Raw genomic sequence first — 20677 nt, forward strand, 5'->3', positions numbered from 1 at the left:
TACAATGGAATTATATGTAGCAGTGAATAGGAATAATCTATGGCAACATATATCTAAACCACAGTGCTTAAAAGTAGTCACAAAATAGGTACCGTATGAATCCTTATGTACAAAATTAACCAATAGGTAAAATTAAACTATACCTAGTTGAGGGATGGATGCAAACACACATTGTCATTAACACCATTTAGGACAGTGGTTACCTCTGGGGCAGAAGGGGCAAAATGAGACCTCTGGGTTGTATGATACTCCACTTGGTTCTGGTTGCTGAGTACATGAGTGTTCATTTTAGTATCATCTGAGAAGTTGTGCACATGTTTTTTCATTTATCATAAAATATCTTTATTTTGCCTTCATTTTTGACACATATGATATATGACATATAGACATAAACCATCCATCAGGTGATTTGGTGGTTTCTGATACAGTCACAGATATGCGTCACCATCACCACAGGCAATTTTAGAACATTTTTCATCATCTCAAAAAGAATCCCTATACCCTGTAACTTCCCAACCCTCATCCCAAGCCCTAAGAAACCAGTAGTTTACTTTCTGTCCCTAATCTAGATACTTCACACAAACAGGATAATATAATATAGTCTTCTGCAACTGGTTTCTTTTCACTTAGCATAATGTTTAGATGTTCTTTTGTTCCATGCTATATTTCACAATTAAAAACATTTTCAATACCTACAAGGAATAATGAAAAGCTCAGTTTGCTAATATGAAAAATAAGAGCACACCAAGAAGGGCAGCTTGGAGGAAGCACTGTCTGAACAGCCAGTCTGTCAGAATGGATGTGCCAGCACACTCGTGCACAAGTTTACAAAGGGAAGAGGGTGCCGGGCACACCTGGACCAGGACTGGCAACCCTGAAGCATGACTATCCTGCACCTGTCTAATCGGGAAGAGGCTGGTTCTGCACAGAACCATTCCTAACACTGACACCCCCAGAAGTGTCCCTGTGGGAAGGGACAGGGCGGTGACATGGTGGGTGGTAAGCTGCAGAGGTCATCTGGGAGCTCAGTCTGCCCTGCAAGGTCACTGGTGTTACCTAGCAAGTACACTTATTTGGAGACTAATGGAGGGTATGGGGAGGGGGCTGTGGAGCTTCTGTGGGAGAGAGCTTCTGAAGCTCTCCAAAGCCATCCTTAGCACACCATTGGCTACTGGAATTGAAAGGAACAACCTCCACACTTAAACCTGGGTGCACCGGTTTGTGGGTGTGACCTCATTCTGATCTCTGTCTCACTGCTCACTCAGCCTCTGCAAACCCAAATTTAAGTCTATGCCTCTGGAAAATATCCATACACTCATATTTGAAACCCCCATCACTAAATATGAGAAAATGAAAAATTAAAGCAGTACTACTGTTGAATGCAGTTGTGATTCCAGGTAATGTGTCACATTATCTTAAACAGTGGGAAGTCTAACTAGAAAGAAGTTAACCAACTCCCTGTAATGCAGGTCCTCCTCTCCCACTGAGCACCCTTCCTCACTCACAGTCTTGTGGCAGTGTTCCCCTGGAGCCAGAAGTCAGGGAGGATTGGGACATCCACCTGACACCAATGTCCTCTCCCTCAAGCACTTGTCACACACATTCATCACATGGAACAGGCCTCCCAGCACTGCTCATCACCACAATGCAAAGTTGAAGACCAGAGCCCAGGGTGAATGTTCACAGCTCACCCCAGAACACCCCAGAGGCGATTCCAGGTTTATATATCACCTCCACTCTCACATCCTCACTGCCTCCCTGGTCATCTATGTGAAAGCATCCAGCTTTAAGACAAGTCAAAGTAATGCCACCTGTCACGTTATGCTGTACAATGTCAGGTGAGACCCTTGCAGGCTGATGGGGAAGGAAGAGAGGAGGGCACCATGGATGTGGGACATCTATACATACCATCCACCCAACCAGCCATGTTATTCTTTGGTCTACTCCCCCTCACAACCACCCTGCAAAGTAGGCACCATCTCACTTTTCAGATGAGGAAACAGAAGCTCAAAGAAGTAAAGTAGCTGGCTCGGTGTTATCCCAGCCGGAGGTAGAAAATGGACTTGAACGTAGGTGTCCTGATTTCAAAACTGCCTCAACACACTTTTGGTGAAGAAGCCACTTTGTGAATCAGCAACTTACATTACAGGAAGATATTTTTTGTTCCTTCAAAAGATTTCCTGAGCCCAGTAAGTAATGCCCAGTATTATGTTAGGTGTTCTAGATTCCAAGTCCAAGACTCTTCAACCTCAGGGAGTTTACAAACTCCATAAAAGATGTTAAGGGTCCCTTGAGGCAATTTCAGCTGGAAAATCTGAAGTCCAAGGAAATACAGCAAAAACAATGATTTATGATGAATTTCCTGAGTTGTAATTATTAGGATATTTACTGCAGCCAACTTCTTAAGAAAATCTTAATGATTCTGGTCTCAGTTCAAGGGATAAAAAGCAAACATGAAAAAAGAAAAAACATGAAGATAATTTATAGATACTCTTAAATTTGTCTTCTTCAAAGCCCAATTCACTATAATAACAAGTCAGGTTAGAAGTGTGGCTTGTCCAAAGAAAATAAAAATTAATTTACTTTTAATTTCCAGTTGACATTTGGAAAGGAAAATGACCAATTCACATAGGAAGGACTGTGTACAAGTTACCTAGTCAGACTCTCAGGGTCTGCACATCCAGACTTAAATAACCACAAGGAAACAAAAATTACATCTGAGCACCCAGAGGGGAGTCAAGTGATGGTGGAGGCCAATGCTGGCCATCTGTTGAGGACAGAAAAAAGTGACTACAGGCATGGGCCTCACTCTGACCATGGCTCTGCTCCCATCTTTAAATCTGAAAACCTCAGAGTAGCAACCAGCTGACCCTCAGAGAGACAGGGTCTGTGGTGCTATAGGAGCATGGAGACCATGAAGTATACAGACGTGCCTGGGCAATGGGAGCTTTCTGCAAGAGGCACCAGAGACCCTCCTTCTGCTCTGCTGACAGCTGGGCAGAGGAGTCCCCTGGCAGTGGGTCCCCCCAGAAGAAGGCTGCCCAGAACAATATGACTGAACATTTCCAGGGGATGCTGTATAACATCAAGAAGAGCAAGAATTCTTCTCACCTCCTTAGTGACACCAGGCACCAAGGGCAAGCCCAAGTCCAACTGCTTCAACTGTCACACCATACAGAATGAGACCCCACTGGTGACAGGCCACAGTGTGAAAGATGTGTGAGACCTCACCTGGCTTCGGCAAAGAGGGCTGTTCTCAGCACCAGCATCAACCCCCCTCCCCCAGGATGCCAGTAACAGGGAGGGACTTGTCCAGGGCTACAGGCTGATTCAAGGGCCTGGACATCAGGGCTTTTTGCACATCTTTGACTTCAGGTTCTTGAGGCTGTGATTTCTAGGGCTACAGATAATACCATTCCCAGATTTCCTCCCTGAATCTTCCTAACAGAAATTCTGATAAGATCTTCTCTTATACCTGGCATTTTGGGGTTTCCCCTCATTCTGCCAGTTTATTCCCAGAGGAATTAGTAGGTAGAACAGCTCTCATCTTAAAAATATAGTTCCACACAGCTTAGGGCCCTATAAATTTAATCTGCAATCTCACATTTGGCATTTGTTTTGGGGTATTTCCAACACATCAGGAACACAGAATTGCATTCATAGATGGAAACTAGTACCAATGGCTTTGCCTAAAGACTTAATATAGTATTTATTTTCTTAATACTACCAGAGGTTTATATATTATGACAAATCAGCTGTATGCCACTTTGCTGGGCTGTTCCTAAATGCAAAATGTGCACATTTTCCTGAGAAAGCTTTTGCATAATCCTCTGTTGTGATTCATGTGCGCTTCCTAAATGTTTTATGCCCCCCTTTACATTTTATCTCTAGCTCAGATTAGAATCTATCGTTTTGCAGTCCATAAATAGTATATCCTTCAAACAGTACAAGGAAAACAGAAAAATAGCTAAAGAGGATTCACCCAATTTTCAGTTAAAGGAAACTATTGTTTCCATTAGAATTAAAGGCAGCCTAGGACCAACAGAATAGAAAATAACCACTCTACAATTATCCATTGCAGTGTTTAATGATCATTGCTGGAAATGGAAGCTTTTGCATATGAACAAATGAGGTGGGCAAGGGGCAAACAGAAATACCAACCACCCATGGCTGTTATGCTGTGTAGGTATTTGGTACCAATTTGACTGCAGTTCCAATCCTTTACTCACTTGCTCACTCATCCATCGCTCACTCACTCAATCACCCAGTCACTCACTCACCCATTCACTCATTCACTCATCCACTCACTCACTCACTCACTCACTCACTCACTCACTCAGTCACTCACTCACCCATTCACACACTCATCCATCCACTCACTCACTTGGTCACTTATGTATTCAATCACTCATGATTTACTCACTCATCCATTCACTCATTCACTCACTCGCTAACTCATTTATTCACAGATCCATTCACTCATCCATTCAACATTTCTCAAATGCCTCATAGGTTCATTGAACTGTGACAAGGCTAAGTTTCATAGGCAAGATGAAGATGGAAAATAAACAGTCATTGCCCCCAAGTGATCTATAGCTAATAAGGAGCCAGACACACATGGCTAAAACACAATGAACAACAACAACAAAAAGTCACATGAAAAGTTACAAACAAGGTGCTATGGGAATACAGAAGGGCAATTAATTCTAACCAGTTCACTGTTGGAATCTGAAGTCAGTTTAATGGAAGAGATGGCATTTAAATTAGCTCCTTACAATTATGATTTTTATCTGAAAAGTGGGACAACAGGAAGGATGTAGCAAGCTCATCACACATTCTAGCTCCTCAATTCAGTTCCTGTGGGCTTCCACCTTCTCCTTTCCACTGGGACCATCCTTATGAAACTGCAACATGCAGTGACCACTCTTTGTGTCTTCATCTCATTCTTTCACATGTGACCACTCTTCCCTTCCCAGCCACATTCCTCTCCTGACTGGGGTGAGTCTACCTCCTCCTGGCTTTTCTCTTGATCCAGTGGCTGTTTCCTGAATGCCCTCCCACATCAACATGTTGAAGTGTAACAAATTCTGCCTGTATTTGTACCATTCTCTCTAATGACTCTCTAGCCCGTGGCTTTAAATACTGTCTCTGTGAAAGATGATAAGTTATAGCACAAAGAGGTGTGAGGCTGAGAGTGAGAAAAGGGGTCCTTTAACGATGATGGAACAATAGGTGTAGATCAGGAGTGTCCTAGGAAAACAGGAACACGTTATCGCTCTTTCTAAATGCCATTGATTGACTCCAACAATCTGTCTTTAGCTTGTATAACCCACTGACTACTTGACATCTCTCTTTTGATGCCTAACAGGTACCTTCAATTTCACAGGTTCCAATTAGAAATCTTTATACTCCCTTTGGATATTTGGCAGTCTTTGCAACTTTGGTAAATAATATTAATACTCATCCAGTTGCTGAAGCCAAAACTCTAGGAATTATCCTTGATTCACCTCCCCTCATGCCAAATATCCAATGCATCAAGACCTGTTGATCATTCTTCCAAACAAACCCTATGTATGTCCTTTTATTTTCATGTCTACTACGACAACCTAGTCTAAATCATTATAATTTCTTGCCTGTGATACTGTAATCACCTATACCTGGTCATCTGCCTCCCAACTTGGCTTCCTCAATCTTTTCCCTTAGCAGCAGCCAGCAAGATCTTTCTAAAGCAAACCAGATCGCACATTGTTGTGATTAAAGCCTTTCCATGACTTCCCAGTGCACTGAGAACATGATCCAAACTCCTTCCCTGGACTGTACAACCATTCAGACTTCTGTGTGGTTTCTGAAAATGCCAAGGTCATCCCTACCTTAGCATCCTGGCACCAGGTGTCCCTACTCCACAATCTTTGATCTTTGCCTAGCTGGCTCCTTGTCATCACTCAGATTTTCAGACATTGGCTGAGACTGAATCCCTTCAAGGATGTTCCCCAGCACCAAACATGCAAGTCATCATTTTGTCATTCTCCACTCTCCTTTCCTATAGTATTAACTATCTGCATGTCGTCTGTCCCACATCTAGTTTTTTTTTCCCCTACAATTCAAATATAATTAACAATGTTATATTAGCTTAAGGCATACAATATAGTGATTCCACAATTCTGTGTATCACTCAGTACTCACCAAGATAAGTGTACCCTTAATCCCCTTCACCTATTTAACCCATTCCCCCCACCTCTCCTCTGGTAACCACCAGTTTGTTCTCTATAGTTAAGAGTCTGTTTTTGGTTTGTGTCTTTTTTGATTTATTCCTTTGTTTCTTAAATTTCACATGTGAGTGAAATCATATGGTATTTGCCTTTGACTGACTTATTTCACTTAGCATTATACCTTCTAGATCCATCCATGTTGTTGCAAATAGCAAGATTTCATTATTTTTCATGACTAAATAGCATCCCTGTGTGTGTGTGTGTGTGTGTGTGTGTGTGTGTGTGTGTGTGTGTACTTATATATCACATCTTCTTTATCCATTCATCCATATATGGATACTTGAGTTGCTTCCATATCTTGGCTATTGTAAATAATGTTGCAGTATACATGGGAGTGTATATATCCTTTCAAACTAGTGTTTGCATTTTCTTTGGATAGAATTACTTCTAATTCTATTCTAATTTTTTAGGAAAACTTCACGCTATTTTCCACAGTGGCTTCACCAATTTGCATTCCTACCACAAGGGCTTCTTTTTCTACAAATCCTTAACAACAGTTATGATTTCTTGTTTTTTTTTTTTTTTATTTTAACCATTCTGATAGGTGTAAAGGGATATCTCACTGAGTTTTTAATTTGCATTTCCCTGATGATTAGTGATGTTGAGCATCTTTTCATGTGTCTGTTGACCATCTGTATGTCTTCTTCAGAAAAATGTCGATTCAGGTCCTCTGTCATTTTTTTTAATTGGATTATTTTGGGGGGGTGTTGGTGTTCAGTTGTGAAAGTTCTTTACATATTTTGGATATTAACCCTTTAACAGATATATCATTTGAAAATATCTTATCCCATTCAGTAGGCTGCCTTTTTGTTTTCTTGATGATTTCCTTCACCATGAAGAATCCCAAAATTTGTAAGATCCTGAACAGCCAATGCAATCTTGAGAAAGAAGAGCAAAGCTGAAAGTATCAGAGTCCCAGATTTCAAGATACACTACAAAGCTATAGTACTCAAAACAGTATGGTACTGGCACAAAAATACACCCTGAGCTGAATGAAACAGAATAGAGAGCCCAGAAATAAACCCATGCTTTTGTGGTCAATTAATCTATGACAAAGGAGGAAAGACTATACAATTGGGTGAAAAGATAGTCTCTTCAACAGATGATGCTGGTAAAATATGACAGCTACATGCAAAAAATGAAACTACACCACTTCTTACACCACACACAAAAATAAACTCAAAAAGGATAAAAGACCTCAATGTGAGACCGAAAGCCATAAAAATCCTAGAAGACCATGCAGGCAGTAATCACTCTGACATCAGCTGTAGACATATTTTCCTAGAAAAAAGGAAAAATTAAACTACTGGGATAAACCAAAATAAAAAGCTTCACCACATCTGGGTTATTTTTTATTAATGTTTCATGTTTGTCGACCTCCCCCACTGGAATATAAACCTTGTGAGAATAGGGACATTTTCTTTGTGATGCATGGAGTAACAACAGCATCCAGCAGGCCCTTTGTACTTGCTGGTAACTGGGTGAATGGAAAGGGACAGAGCACAAGATAGCTCATAGGTTCCAAGTGTACCACAAGAGCCATGAGGAGCCATGATGGGCACATGATTCTGGCTCTACCCACACCCTGCCAGCTTTTGAGGGTGGCCTTGGGCCTCTGGGCTGGCAGTCCCTAACTAGCACTGGTGCCCATGCATCCCCAAGAAGCTTCCATCAGCCCTCACTAGACACCTGTAGGAGGTGATAACCTTCTTCCAAATACTCTTCCTGAAATACAATGTCTTACCTCTTCTCTCATGGTTATAGCTTGGCTCTGACTGGGTAACTAGACCATCATCACACAGGTATACAAACAGTCCACATTTTCCTTGTAATAAATCATGACTCTCTGAACCCAGTTTCTATAGCAGGACCATATACTGAGAATCACAGAACCATGTCATAAAAGTCTGACCCAGCCTCACACAGGGACAGGATTCCCTTTCGCTGTAATTCCTGATTTCCTAATGCTGTCCTGTAAAATTTTCTAATGCCTGTTCCCTCTCTGAGACCAGACAATGTGAAGCAGAGACAAAGCCACTACTGACCTCTATGAGCCGCAGAGTCAGAGCCACAATAAGTACACTGCATCCCTGTCTGAGGGCAACAATGATGAAAGAAGATGAGCCCCCAGGTTTGGTCTCAATGACTGAGCAACAGAGTAGGGAATAAGGGCTTGAGAAACATGTCCTGACTGCATGCCCAAGCTGGCCACTGATGTGGATTATACCAGTTTCTTCTTCATTATAAGGGAGGCACAACCCCAGCGGGTGAAGTCAAGACAGGAGGTTGATTTGGGTTGATCAAATTCTCAGCTAGACCAGCACCAAGACAAGGTGGCTGGTGCAAAAACAGACTTCCTCACTTGGAGTTATTTTCACTCACTGCTGTTTTCCCAGTGCCTAGTACTGGGGATCTGTAGGTCTAGTGGTGTTGCTGGTATCCAAGAGTCAGGACCCCAGAAACTTATACGCACCATGCACGTGATTCCCCAAAGTACAGCAAGACACCAGATAGAAGAGGGGTTCCCAGCCTTGCTTCCAGCAGACTCACTGGGGGACTTAAAGACCCCTCAAATCCAGCTTCCACCAAACCAAAGACACCGAAATTACTGGGATGGAACTCAGGCCTGGGATTTCTGAAGCTCTCTCAGGTAAATTCAATGTTCTGCCAAGGTTGAGAAGTCTGGGAGAAAGGGATATACAAGACAGGACAGCAACACAGAGGAAACAGGAACTGATTCTGCCTAGAACAGATTATGACCAGAGGGAATGGAAGGAAAGAGAATTGATGTTAAAAGGAAAGAGACTAATGAACACTGGTGTTCAGACCCAAGCAGAATATAAAAACATCTGACAAGACTAGAGATACACACACACACACAGATAAAAGAAAGCTGGAAGATACCAAAGCCTAAGGTGAGTATCAGAGGATGGGGCAGAGTACTGATAAATACTACAGACAGAGAGTGTGGCCACATGGGCCACAGATGTGATGAAACAAGATGGGTAAAAACCTGAGCTCTGAGATATACCTGTGAGGTGAGGAAGGAGAGGGAGGAAAAACATTTTTTAAATCTGAGTTTCTGATTTAAAAAATTGTTATGCAAACTCATTGTAAGAATTTTCAAAAGATAAAAAGGAAAAAAAAAGACAATCCTTCTGCATAGCAGAGGAAATCATCAACAAAATGAAGAGGCAAGTTAATGGGAGAAAATATTTGCAAATCATGTATCTGATAAGGAGTTAATATCTGAAATATATAAGGAACTCATGCAACTCAATAACAACTGTGTGTGTGTGTGTGTGTGTGTGTGTGTGTACACACACACACACACACACACAATTAAAAAAATGGTCAGAGGATGTGACTAGACATTTTTTTCAAAGAAGAAATACAAATGGCCAACAGGTCCAACGAAAAGCCCTCAACATCATTCATCATCAGGAAAATGCAAATCTAAACATAATGAGATACCACCTCACTCCTGTTAGAATAGAAGTATCAAAAAGAAAAGAGACAACAAGTTCTAGCGAGGATATGGAGAAAGGAGAACCCTCTCATACTGTTGGTGGGAATCAAAACGGTGCAGCCACTGTGGAAAACAGTATGGAGATTCCTTTAAAAAATAAAAATAGAACTACCTACAATCCAGGAATTCCATTTCTGGGTATATATTCAAAGGAAATGAAATAACTATGTCAAAGAGATATCTGCACTCCATATTTACTGCAGCATTATTCACAATAGCCAAGATATGGAATCAACCTAAATGTCTATAAACAGATAAGTGGATAAAGATGATAATGATATACATACAATGCGATACTATTCAGCCATGAGAAAGAAGGAAATTCTGTTGTTTTTCACAACACAGATGAATCTTGTGGACACTCTGCCAAGTGAAATAAGCCAGACAGAGGGGATGCACCTGGCTGGCTCAACTGGTAGCATGCAACACTTGATCTCAGGGTTGTAAGTTCAAGCCCCATGTTGGGTGTAGAGAGTACTTATGGAAAGAGCCTAAATGTCCATCAACTGATGAATGGATAAAGAAGATGTGGTTTATATGTACAATGGAATACTACTTGGCAATGAGAAAGAATGAAATGTGGCCATTTGTAGCAGCATGGATGGAACTGGAGAGTATTATGCTAAGTGAAATAAGTCAGTCAGAGAAGGACAGATACCATATGTTTTCACTCTTATGTGGATCCTGAGAAACTTAACAGAAGACCAAGGGGGAGAGAAAGGGGGAGGGGAAAGCTACAGAGAGGGAAGGAGGCAAACCATAGGAGACTCTTAAATACTGGGGACAAACTGAGGGTTGATGGGGGGTGAGGGAGAGGGGAAAGTGGGTGATGGGCATTGAGGAGGGCACCTGTTGGGATGAGCACTGGGTGTTGTATGGAAACCAATTTGACAATAAATTTATATATATATATATATTTTTATATATATATATATATAAATTTATTTTATATAAAATTTTTATATAATTTTTAAATTTTAAATATAAAATTTAAAATTTTATATTTATATTACAATATAAATTTTAAATATAAAAATAAAAATTTATATTTTATATAAAATAAAAATAAAGTAAAATCTTTAAAAACTATGTTAAAAAAAAAGCCTGACAGAGAAAGACAAATACAGCATATCATTTATATGTGGAATCTTAAAAGTCAAATACATAGAAACAGCAGAAAAGTGGTTGCCGGGGCTGGGGAAGTGGAGGAAACAGGCAGAGGTCAGTTAAAGGATACAACCTTTCAGCTATATGGTGAATAATGTCTCCATATTTAATACATAATAACATGGTGACTATAGTTGATTGCACCGTATTGTATAACTGCAATTTGCTAAGGGAACAGAAGCTAAACGTTCTCAGAAATGATAAATATGTGAAGTGATGGATGTGTTAATTAACTAGATAGGGGAATCCTTTTCACAGAAAAAAAATTTTAGATAAAGAAATAAATTTATCAAAAAAGATACTCCTAAAATACTCCCAAAGATACTCCTTCCAGTCTTTTTTCCCCCATACATACACCTGGCACTGACAAAAGGGGGGAGGATCACACCACATAAAAAATTTTGTATCTTTTTTTGTACTTTAAATGTTCCAATATCCTTCCATTCTTTATAATGGCTTTGTCATTGTGACAAAGTTCTTCACGAATGTATAAATGAAACACTGTCGCTGTTGTTTTGTTTGCTTTTTGGTTAGATTCACAGGCTGGAATTTCCAGATCAAAGATAATCTGTGCCTTTTCTAGATTTAGACAAACTGCTTTTCAGAGTTTGCTTTCCAACTTGAGAAAGTGCAAGCTTATCCCATTCTTTTCATCATTGCATATTAACTAATTTTATCAATCTGGTAGTCAATGAGGCCTCTCATTCCTAGATTTTATCTCTAAGGTCCCTTATTTTAAATATGTATTTTAGTAATTCTTCTGATGCTAGAGGTGAGATCGCGTCCCCAATTCAGCAGGTGCCCTTAGGAGTCCAGAAGGCTCTGTGGTCTTGCAACATGAGAAAAAAGCCTCTAGGGTTTCAGGGAAGTGAAGGACAGCAGGAGAAAAGATGAATAAGTTTGGAGGTGGAGAGATGAAAGGCAAAAGCGTTCCCATCTGTGGGCCTCCTGGGTTTGTAGGATAATCCGTCATGCCAGCAGCAGGGGAGACTGGAGACATGGAAGGTTTGAAACCACGGCAGTGAAGGACCTATTTATCAATAAGCTAAAGTACTGGATGTAGTCTACCCCAGGGAGCTCTCCACGGATAAAACAGAATGAGGCCAGTGAGTGCAACCCTGATTTTGCTTGCAATGAAACTGAGGCATGCAGGTGTGAAGCGGCAAACCCAGTGCTCTTCCCCAGGAAGTGACCACGTCAGTGGAAAATCCACAGGTGCAGCCCTTCCACCATGTAATATAACAGCCCTGACTCGAATAAGCAAATTAAGAACAGGAATCTGGGCCAGAGGCTGGCAGCCCCTGAGGGACCAAGTGATTTATCCACCTTATTAGCCAGCAAGCCCTCGGAGAACAACCTGGCATCCTGCTTGCGAACAGCACTGCTAACCAGAGAACATTTCCGAAGTAAGTAATCACGGCCAGGCTCCCGGTGACCGAAAACCTCCTCACACCCTTCAGCACACACTTTTCTAAGCCTCAAAAGGAAAACCATCAGAAATTCTGGAAGACGCTGTGAGAGGCCATCGCTTAGTTATGGACGTCTGGTGACGACAGGCAGGAAATTCTCCACCACAGATTCGCAACCGTCAGAACAGAGCTGCTAGTTCCCTCCACAGGCACTTCTGTGCAAGCTGGAGCCCTGGGCACAGTATCCTCTCCTCCTAAAATCTACTGTTCAGCTATTAATACTCCTGAACGTCATCACCCTTCGTTGCCCCTACTTCCCCTCTTTTTCTGGGTGATCAAACCAGAGCCCCACAACCAGCCTCATGTTTGCAAACAAGGTGTCTAACCTTCCCCTGCTAGATTTTGAAGTCAAATTAAAGTCTAAACTCAAAATCTCTTCAGAAAAGCAGGGTTCCTTTGTTCTGACAAGTTCTTAACTGTTATTAATGGGGGGGGGGTGAAGGCCCAGCTTTTTCAGTAGCAACATGTATCCTTATTCAGTTTAGTTTTGCGAGAGGAGAAAGAAACGACTACCTGGAAATGACCCATTCAAAACAACAAAATAAAAGCAGTCCCTTTAGCACCAGAAATGTGTAAACACTTCCCTTACAGAGGCTTCCAGGAAAACAAATACGCAAAAAACCAAAGCCAGCACTCTGTCATCCACTCACCCTTTTACTGACCCCCAACCGCATGCAAAGCACCCTGCTCAGTGCCACATCCTGGAGAACAGCCTGGGTGAGAACCTCAAAGCACCCACAAGACTCAGAGTTCTGGGATGCTTGGAGAGACAGGTGGTCCAGATCCTCACATATGCAAAACCATCCTACACTGAGCCCACACGAACACACAGGGAACTTGTTTACTCTGCATTTCTCACTATTCTAGCTACCAGTAGTTTTTTATTCTCCACAAATGGGAAGAACAGGAAGCAGAAGAGTCACTGAAGGGGTACCCTCTCCAAGACTGCCCCAATGCTTTTTGTTCTCAGAGCTGGCTGACCACCATCCAGCTCCAAGTCACCCTGGGGCTGCTGCCTTTGGGGCAGAGCCACCCTCACCAGACTGTTCTGGGCAATCAGAACAGAACCTCATCTATGGTAAGAGCAATGCCAGAAGGCTATTCAAGCAACTGTCGAGTGAGCCCATCCATAAGAAATCTCTGTTCTCTTTAGCCACATTCTGGGTTTAGAAGCTCTGAAATAAAGGCATCAATGAAGCAAAAAATAACTCTTGTAGAAAAATCCCCCTCTCCATATTTTCTAATGATGCAAAATAAGGGTGTCACAAAAAAATTGCTGACATGCTTCACAATAAGGGGAGCGTTCTGCTTTCTGGTGGGTAGCAAGGTCACTCCGCATAGAGAAATGTCAGGAAAACTGGCCTTCATTCCCTTACTGTATCTTTGGGCCCCCACCCTCAGATTATCTGTTGTGAGTGGGAGACTGATCCAGAATACGGCTGCCAGCCATCAGGGAGCTCGCTTCTTCCTATCTTCCCTCCCTCCTCCTTCCTTCCTACCACGCACTGACGGACACATGCCCTCCTGGGAGACGTGCAGCCTGGGGTGACCCCTCCAAGGGATCTCCTCTTCACTCACCCTTGTCCTCCCAAGCATTGTTATATAATGAGGGCTGCCTCAAAAGGGAAAAGTGACAATTGTACAAAGTACTTTTCTATGACCATCATGCAAAATGACAAATTCCCAGCCACCGGGTAGAGAAACCCACATGCTAACTGCTTTTCAGTCAGAAATTCTCAGACCAATACTCTGCATGACAACAGGAGATTTTGACACTACACTGCACAGCTGTCACTCAAGAGCTTAAAGATTAAGTTTTACTTTCATCATTATCAGAAAATACATAACAGTAAGAAAATGGTAAAATAAAGACCATAAGAAGTTTGTGTTAAAGCACCACCATGTATCTGTTAATGCCTTTGTTGGTAGTCTTCCAGCCTTCTCTCTGTGCATAGGTTTTTAAAATCTTTTAATATCTTAATATCAGTGTATATACCATTTGATATCCTGTTTCTTTTTAAGAACCAACACTTTTCTGTTGAATTAGTCTTAATAAAAATCAGTTTAAATTAGATGAGTAACACTAAACTAATTGCATACACAATCATTTATTTAGCAGTCCCCACACTATTAATAAATAATATTGAGGTTGCTCTCCCTTTTCTGAAACTTCGTGTAAAAGGTGTTTGGTTTTTATGTTTCTTTGTTTTGAGGATTATTTTCTTACAGTGGATCCCCGAGTGTAATCACTGGGTCAAAGACAGGGATGTCTGAAAGGCTTTCAATCCATCAGGCTGGGCTCCAAAAGGATTAGGTGACTGACCTTTCACCTCAGCCATACCAAGACTTGAATTTTTTTTACATTCTTTGCTAATTTGACAGTTGAGAAATGGCATTTTATTGTTTTTTTAAGTATGTACCTCTTTACTTAGATCTTTCATTACTTAGAGCAAACATTTTTCCCTAAGTTTTCAGATTACCAAGATCAAATCTTTTCTAGCATTAATTACTGGCATTTCCTCTATTATGAATTATCTATGTAAATTCTTTGCTGTCTTATATGACAAGGCTTTGGTTGTTTTAAACAACTGCTTTTAACAAATTCCTCTTATATTAAAAATATTAACTCATTGAAATATACTGTAAATATTTTCCCCCATATGTATTTTGTTCTCCTGTTTAACCAGGTTTTTTTAATGTGTTTTTAATATTGTATGCAGTCAATGTGACAACACTATTTTCATTTGTTGCCTTGTCTCTGGTACCAGGTGTTGATTCTTCCCATCTTTCTGTGGCCTGGGTTTATTTAACCCATGAATTAGAGGTGTTGTTCAACACTATTCCATTTCTCCTCTTTCCAAGACATGCATTTTGACTGAATTTCCCCAGGAAGTCGGCTATGGTTAAAATGTATTTGGGGGCTGCTTCTCCCCATCCGCTGGCTAGGGTCTGGCCTTACCACCTGAGCCCATAAGCACAGGTCATCCACAAGTTTTACAACCTGTCATAGTAACTGGTTTTGACCTTGTGTCCTAGTCCCTGAACTATATGGGCTGTGTTCCCAGGATCCTGAATCTGGCCCACGTCATATTTTAGCTGCAGCACCAGTCTCCAAACAGGACCCAGTGCCATGGGTGTCAGAAAGTAAAAATAAAGTAAGGAGACAGGGAAGGGTCAGTCAGGATTTCCTTTTCTTAACCCTGACCTTCAGGTTGCTTTAATAGCTTCTTCTAGTGGTAGCACTGAATAGCCCTCTCCCTGCTTCTAAACAAAACAGACCCCTCTTGCCTTGTCATCTTCAACCAAGTGTATGCAAAGCACTAGAAATAATGAAATTTATCATTTATGTACTAATATTCATTGACTCATGAAGATTTTCTTTTCTGCTTCCTAATAAGCATGGCTCACAATCATGTGTCTGTGGTATATTTCAGGGAGGAGAGAGCGGGAGTAATGAACAATTTACAGCAACAGTTGGAAAGCGGTGTTTTTCACTGGTGGTGCTTCCTGGTAACATCAGACAGCATCCCCAGAAGGCTTCACTGGGAGAATTCAGGGGTGCTGCCAAAAGTAGTACCTTCTGGGGCACTACCCCCCATCCCTGACTGTGGAAAACATCCAGGTCCCTTTGGCCCAGGAGAGTTTGGTCATTAATATAAGGTCCAAAGTAACACTGTCATCAGGAGCAGTTTTAAATTCCAGAGTTTTCTTTTTGGCAGAGTGATTAACAGCTTGAAAAAAAATGTCTCCCAGAAACAAATCATTAATCTTGAAGAAGTTTAAGGCTCAAGTAGGCTTAATGCATTTTATAGTAGGTCAAAGTGAAACCCCACTGCCTCCCAAAGTGAGGGCAGTGAACATAGGAGACTCTCCTCTGTGCAATTTAGTTTTGCAGGGTTAAAGTTTAATGAGGTTGCACAGGTGCAGGGACAGGGTGGGGGGACCCTCAGGTACAGGATGAATATGAAGACTGAACAAGAATGGAGGGTGATGCATAGTAACAAGTCATGTAAGTGCTATCACCAAGCTCACACTTCCCCCAGGGACACCTGGACTATAAAGATCTTAAATCTTTACGGTAGTAGACAAGTACACCCTCCCTCTCTCCCTCTACTGATCCCCCAAAACAGCAAAAGCAAAATAAACAACAGCCTTGCAGGCCCAGTGCCCATAGTGTCTCTCACATTGAGCTGTGGGCCCTCCTACCAGTCACTTCTAGCCTGTTTCCTCATGTCCAGGTGACCAAATGGCCCAGAGTGCCCACATCCACCTGTCATCTTAGTATGAATCCTTATTTGTATGGTATGTACCAATCTACTCTTTATCAATCAGATAAAGGGTCAGAAGAGATTAGGGACTCTCAGACTGGAGTCTTTGGAGGCCCTTGGAGATTACTGGGGTGGACAAGAGGAGGGGGGAGGAGAGGGTGAAGAAAGGCTCCAGTCAGGGTCCTTGCTTGCTGCCCCACCCAAAACTGCCATCTCCCAGAACCACTCATGGTTTTTCTATGGTACATGTTGACTTGCCTTGTAAGCTTTCCCTTGAAGGAAAGTTTCTCTTGCTACAACGTGTTTGGAAACCACAGTCTACATAGTCCCCAAGAGAGCTCCCAACTCCCAAAAAGTGGCATTCTGCAGTCTGGTTTTAAAGCTCTGCTTCCTAAGGAAGGAGAAAATGGTGGCCAAAGGTGCCAGATACAAGCCCCAACAGCCCAATAAACCATGGGATCAGGTGACAACAGGCACCACTGAAGGAAGGGCACTCGTCTAATGTCCCCAATACCTAAATACATAAGATAGAACAAAATCATTTTGCCTTGAGCCCTTTAGAATTTGAGGTGGTGTACAACACTATTCCATTTCTTGTTTTGGCAAAGGTCAAGTGGACACGGCATGTGTCACTTCAGGAGCCAGAGTTCTTCTGCCATTTTCCCCTCTCATTAGCCTGTGCCACTGAGTGCAACAAATAAGAAGCAGAGCCCCTCACCTTCTGAGACACATAGCAAGAATGACAAACTTGTATTGTTTTAAATAGCTGAGCATAAGGGCTGTTTGTTACTATAGCACAACAGAACCCATCCTGACCAATACAGAGATATTTCACATAAAATAGAAGCAACTCATTGAAAAGAATCTATGTACTCTAGCACAGTGTTTCCTAAAATTGGTTCCAAAGAGCATTACCTCCATAAGACATTTGTCACAAAATAAATTTAGCAAAACTATCTACTTCGCCTCCCTCCTGAAGGGTCCTAAGTTTTAGATACTAAATGTACTGCAATAAAGAAATAGTTTCAGTTTAATCTAAAGTTTTCCTACATGAATCTGCCCAGGGAATGTGAATTTCATGGCATTCCTACCAATAGCTTGAAAATCACAACTGTGGTCACTTCAGAAAAGCTTATAGATGAATACCAAGACTCAAGCTTATTCTCAGTAACTGGATGGTAACCAATTCAGAGATTTCAGCAGGCTGGTTACAATATTATTAATTTCATGGTATAGCTACTTTGGAAAACCATCTGGCAGTTTCTTATACAAATAACATATAGTCACTCTACGATCCAACATTTGTTCTCCTAAATGTTTGACTAAATGAAATGGAAACTTACAGTCACATGAAATCCTTTATGGGAATGTTTACAGTGACTTTATTAATAATTGCCAAAAAAACTGGAAAGAAGACAAATGCCTTCAGTGTTGAGTAGACACACTACTGTAGTACATCCACATACAGGAATCTCAGCAGTAAAAAGGAAAAAAACTCCCAACAGACACAACAGCATGGACAAATCACAAATACGGCATGCTAAGTGAGAGAAGCCAGACTCAAAGAGTACATACCACCTGATCCCATTTATATGACATTCTGGAATATGCAAAACTACAGGAATAAAAACCCAGTCTATGATTGCCAGGGGCTGGAGGTAGAGTGAAGTAGGACAGCAAAGAGGCAGGATGGAATTGCTCAGAGTTCTGTATCTTGATTATGGTGGTAGTCCACTGCAATTACTTGTCAAAACTCACAGCTCTGTCAACCAAAAAGTGTGAATCACAGACCTCCTGATTTCCATCACCTTTATTCCAATTTACTCATCTTTGCTTAGCCAGGATGATCCCAAATTTCTCTAAAATATATGGTTAATCACCTCATTCCAAGAAAAGGTATAGACAGGATAGAAGGAAAGGACTGCAACCCACAGTTAGCATCATTTTATGCATGATACTAAAGGCTCATATCTATCGAGTGTTAAGATGCTTGATGTTTCACGTTGCCTCTGTCAATCCTTACAAGTGTCTGTGAGATAGGTATAATTATCACCTAATTACAGACAGGTAAACTAGGGTTCAGAGAAATTAAGCAACTCACTCAGGTTACACAGTTAGTAAGTGGTAAACTAGTAACTTGAACTCGTATCCATACTTCCAGCTATTCGATATTATCTTACAAGGGTAAAAAACATGATACTTCTAGGATGGCTACAAACCACAGGACAGATAATAATATGTGTTTGCAAGGATGTAGATAAATTGGAACTCTCATACATTGCTGGGGGTAGGGGGTAGGATGTAAAATGATGCAGTCACTCTGAAAAACAGTGTGGCAGCCCCTCAAATGGCTAAATAGAGTTACCACATGGGCCAGCAATTCGACCCCTAGGGTTACACCCAAGAAATATGAAAACATAACTGCACACAGAAACTTATACATGAATATTCATAACAGAGTTAATCATAATAGTCAAAAAGTGAAAACAACTCAAATAGCTAAATGTCCAATGAATGGATGGATGAAATGTGAAACATTCATAGGGTAGAATAAGATTGGGCAATAAAAGGAATGAGTGTTCCAAAGTTCATTGTGGTGGTGGACACACAACTCTGAATATACTGAAAGCCATTGGATCATATACTGTAAGTGGGTGAAGAAGATGGTATGTGAATCATATCTCTATAAGGCTGTTCTTTAAAATTCATATACCTACCCCAATTATAGTAAATGCTACATTTCCAAAACTGGATAAGAGAGGAACACAGAATAGAAGATCCAACAGAACAATAAATCCCAAATGCTCTGTAGCTGCCTTTAGAATGCATAGCAAAATTTAAATTGGAAGCAGACTAAAATTACTAATTATATTTTTACTCAGGCTAATGTTAAAATTAGCATGTAGTCCTGAGCCACATGTCAATGGAGAGTAGGGGAAAGCAGCCTAGTTAACTAACAGGTGGAAAGAAGAAGCCCATCATAGAATAAACACAGAAGAAACCCCCAGTGGAAAAATCTATAAACAGATAATGATATTCACCCCTCAGTAGATGTTTCTGGAAACAGAATCCAAGCACTATCCATTAGAACATGGGTGAGACTTGGTCTGCACGAGGAGAGAACAGTTTCCTGCCTGACAAGACACAAATCTAAGGATGCCAATGCTAACGCAGCTGATAACTGCATTAACCTTCTCCTACGGGAGTTATTTTCTATTGTAACACACTTGTCAAAATGTCATCACATTAGCCTGCCTGTCCCACATCCGCCCACCGATCCCTCTCAGCCGTGGAAGAAAGAGTAGTAATTAGAGCAGGAAACAGCCCCTGGATGAATAATTGCTCCAGCCCGACAGTCCACCCGAGACTTCTACAAAGACGCTCTGAAAAGGCCACTCCTGGAGGGCAGGCAGGTGGTCATGCACACACAGGTGAGGCAAGCACCCAAGGCCTCTTCACGGTCATGGGTGGTGAGCAGTAATTGCATCCCAGAAACCAACTCTCCTGCTCCATCTGAACGCTGACACTCAGGAACCGTGAGGATTAATTACACATAACTAAGTGCGCTCCTGTTCAGGCGGTCAGCCTAACTCCTACCACAAATGAGTTTGACCTTTCCTGCCCTCCAGCATGTGCCCTCCCTCGGCCGAGATGGGAGAAGTCCCCGCAAGGGATGCTGAGTGGCCAGTGAATTCCCAGGAGAGTTAGAAATGAATGGATTTTTTTTGTCTTCCTTAAAAATCAATATGCTTAATGGATAAACAAAATGTGTGGTATATACATATAGTGGAACATTATTCAGCCTCAACGTGGATGACCCTTGCAGTCATTATGCTGAGTGAAATAAGCCAGTCACCAAAAGACCAATGTTGTATTATTTCACCTACATGAAATACCTAGATGTATTAGCCATGTCTGATTTTCTGTATTCTGATGTTCAGGGCCTTGATGACCCTGGAGAGACTGCCCCTCCCA

General features: G+C 41.5%; 1 protein-coding gene across 3 annotated transcripts in view; it reads right to left on the minus strand.

Moving 5' to 3' along the window:
* The window catches only part of SH3RF3 (SH3 domain containing ring finger 3), a 371367-nt gene that overhangs the window by 261865 nt on the left and 88825 nt on the right, over positions 1–20677 (minus strand). The window lies entirely within an intron of this gene.

Source organism: Panthera leo, chromosome A3 (genome assembly GCF_018350215.1).
Source record: "Panthera leo isolate Ple1 chromosome A3, P.leo_Ple1_pat1.1, whole genome shotgun sequence".
NCBI classification, from domain to species: Eukaryota; Metazoa; Chordata; class Mammalia; order Carnivora; family Felidae; genus Panthera; species Panthera leo.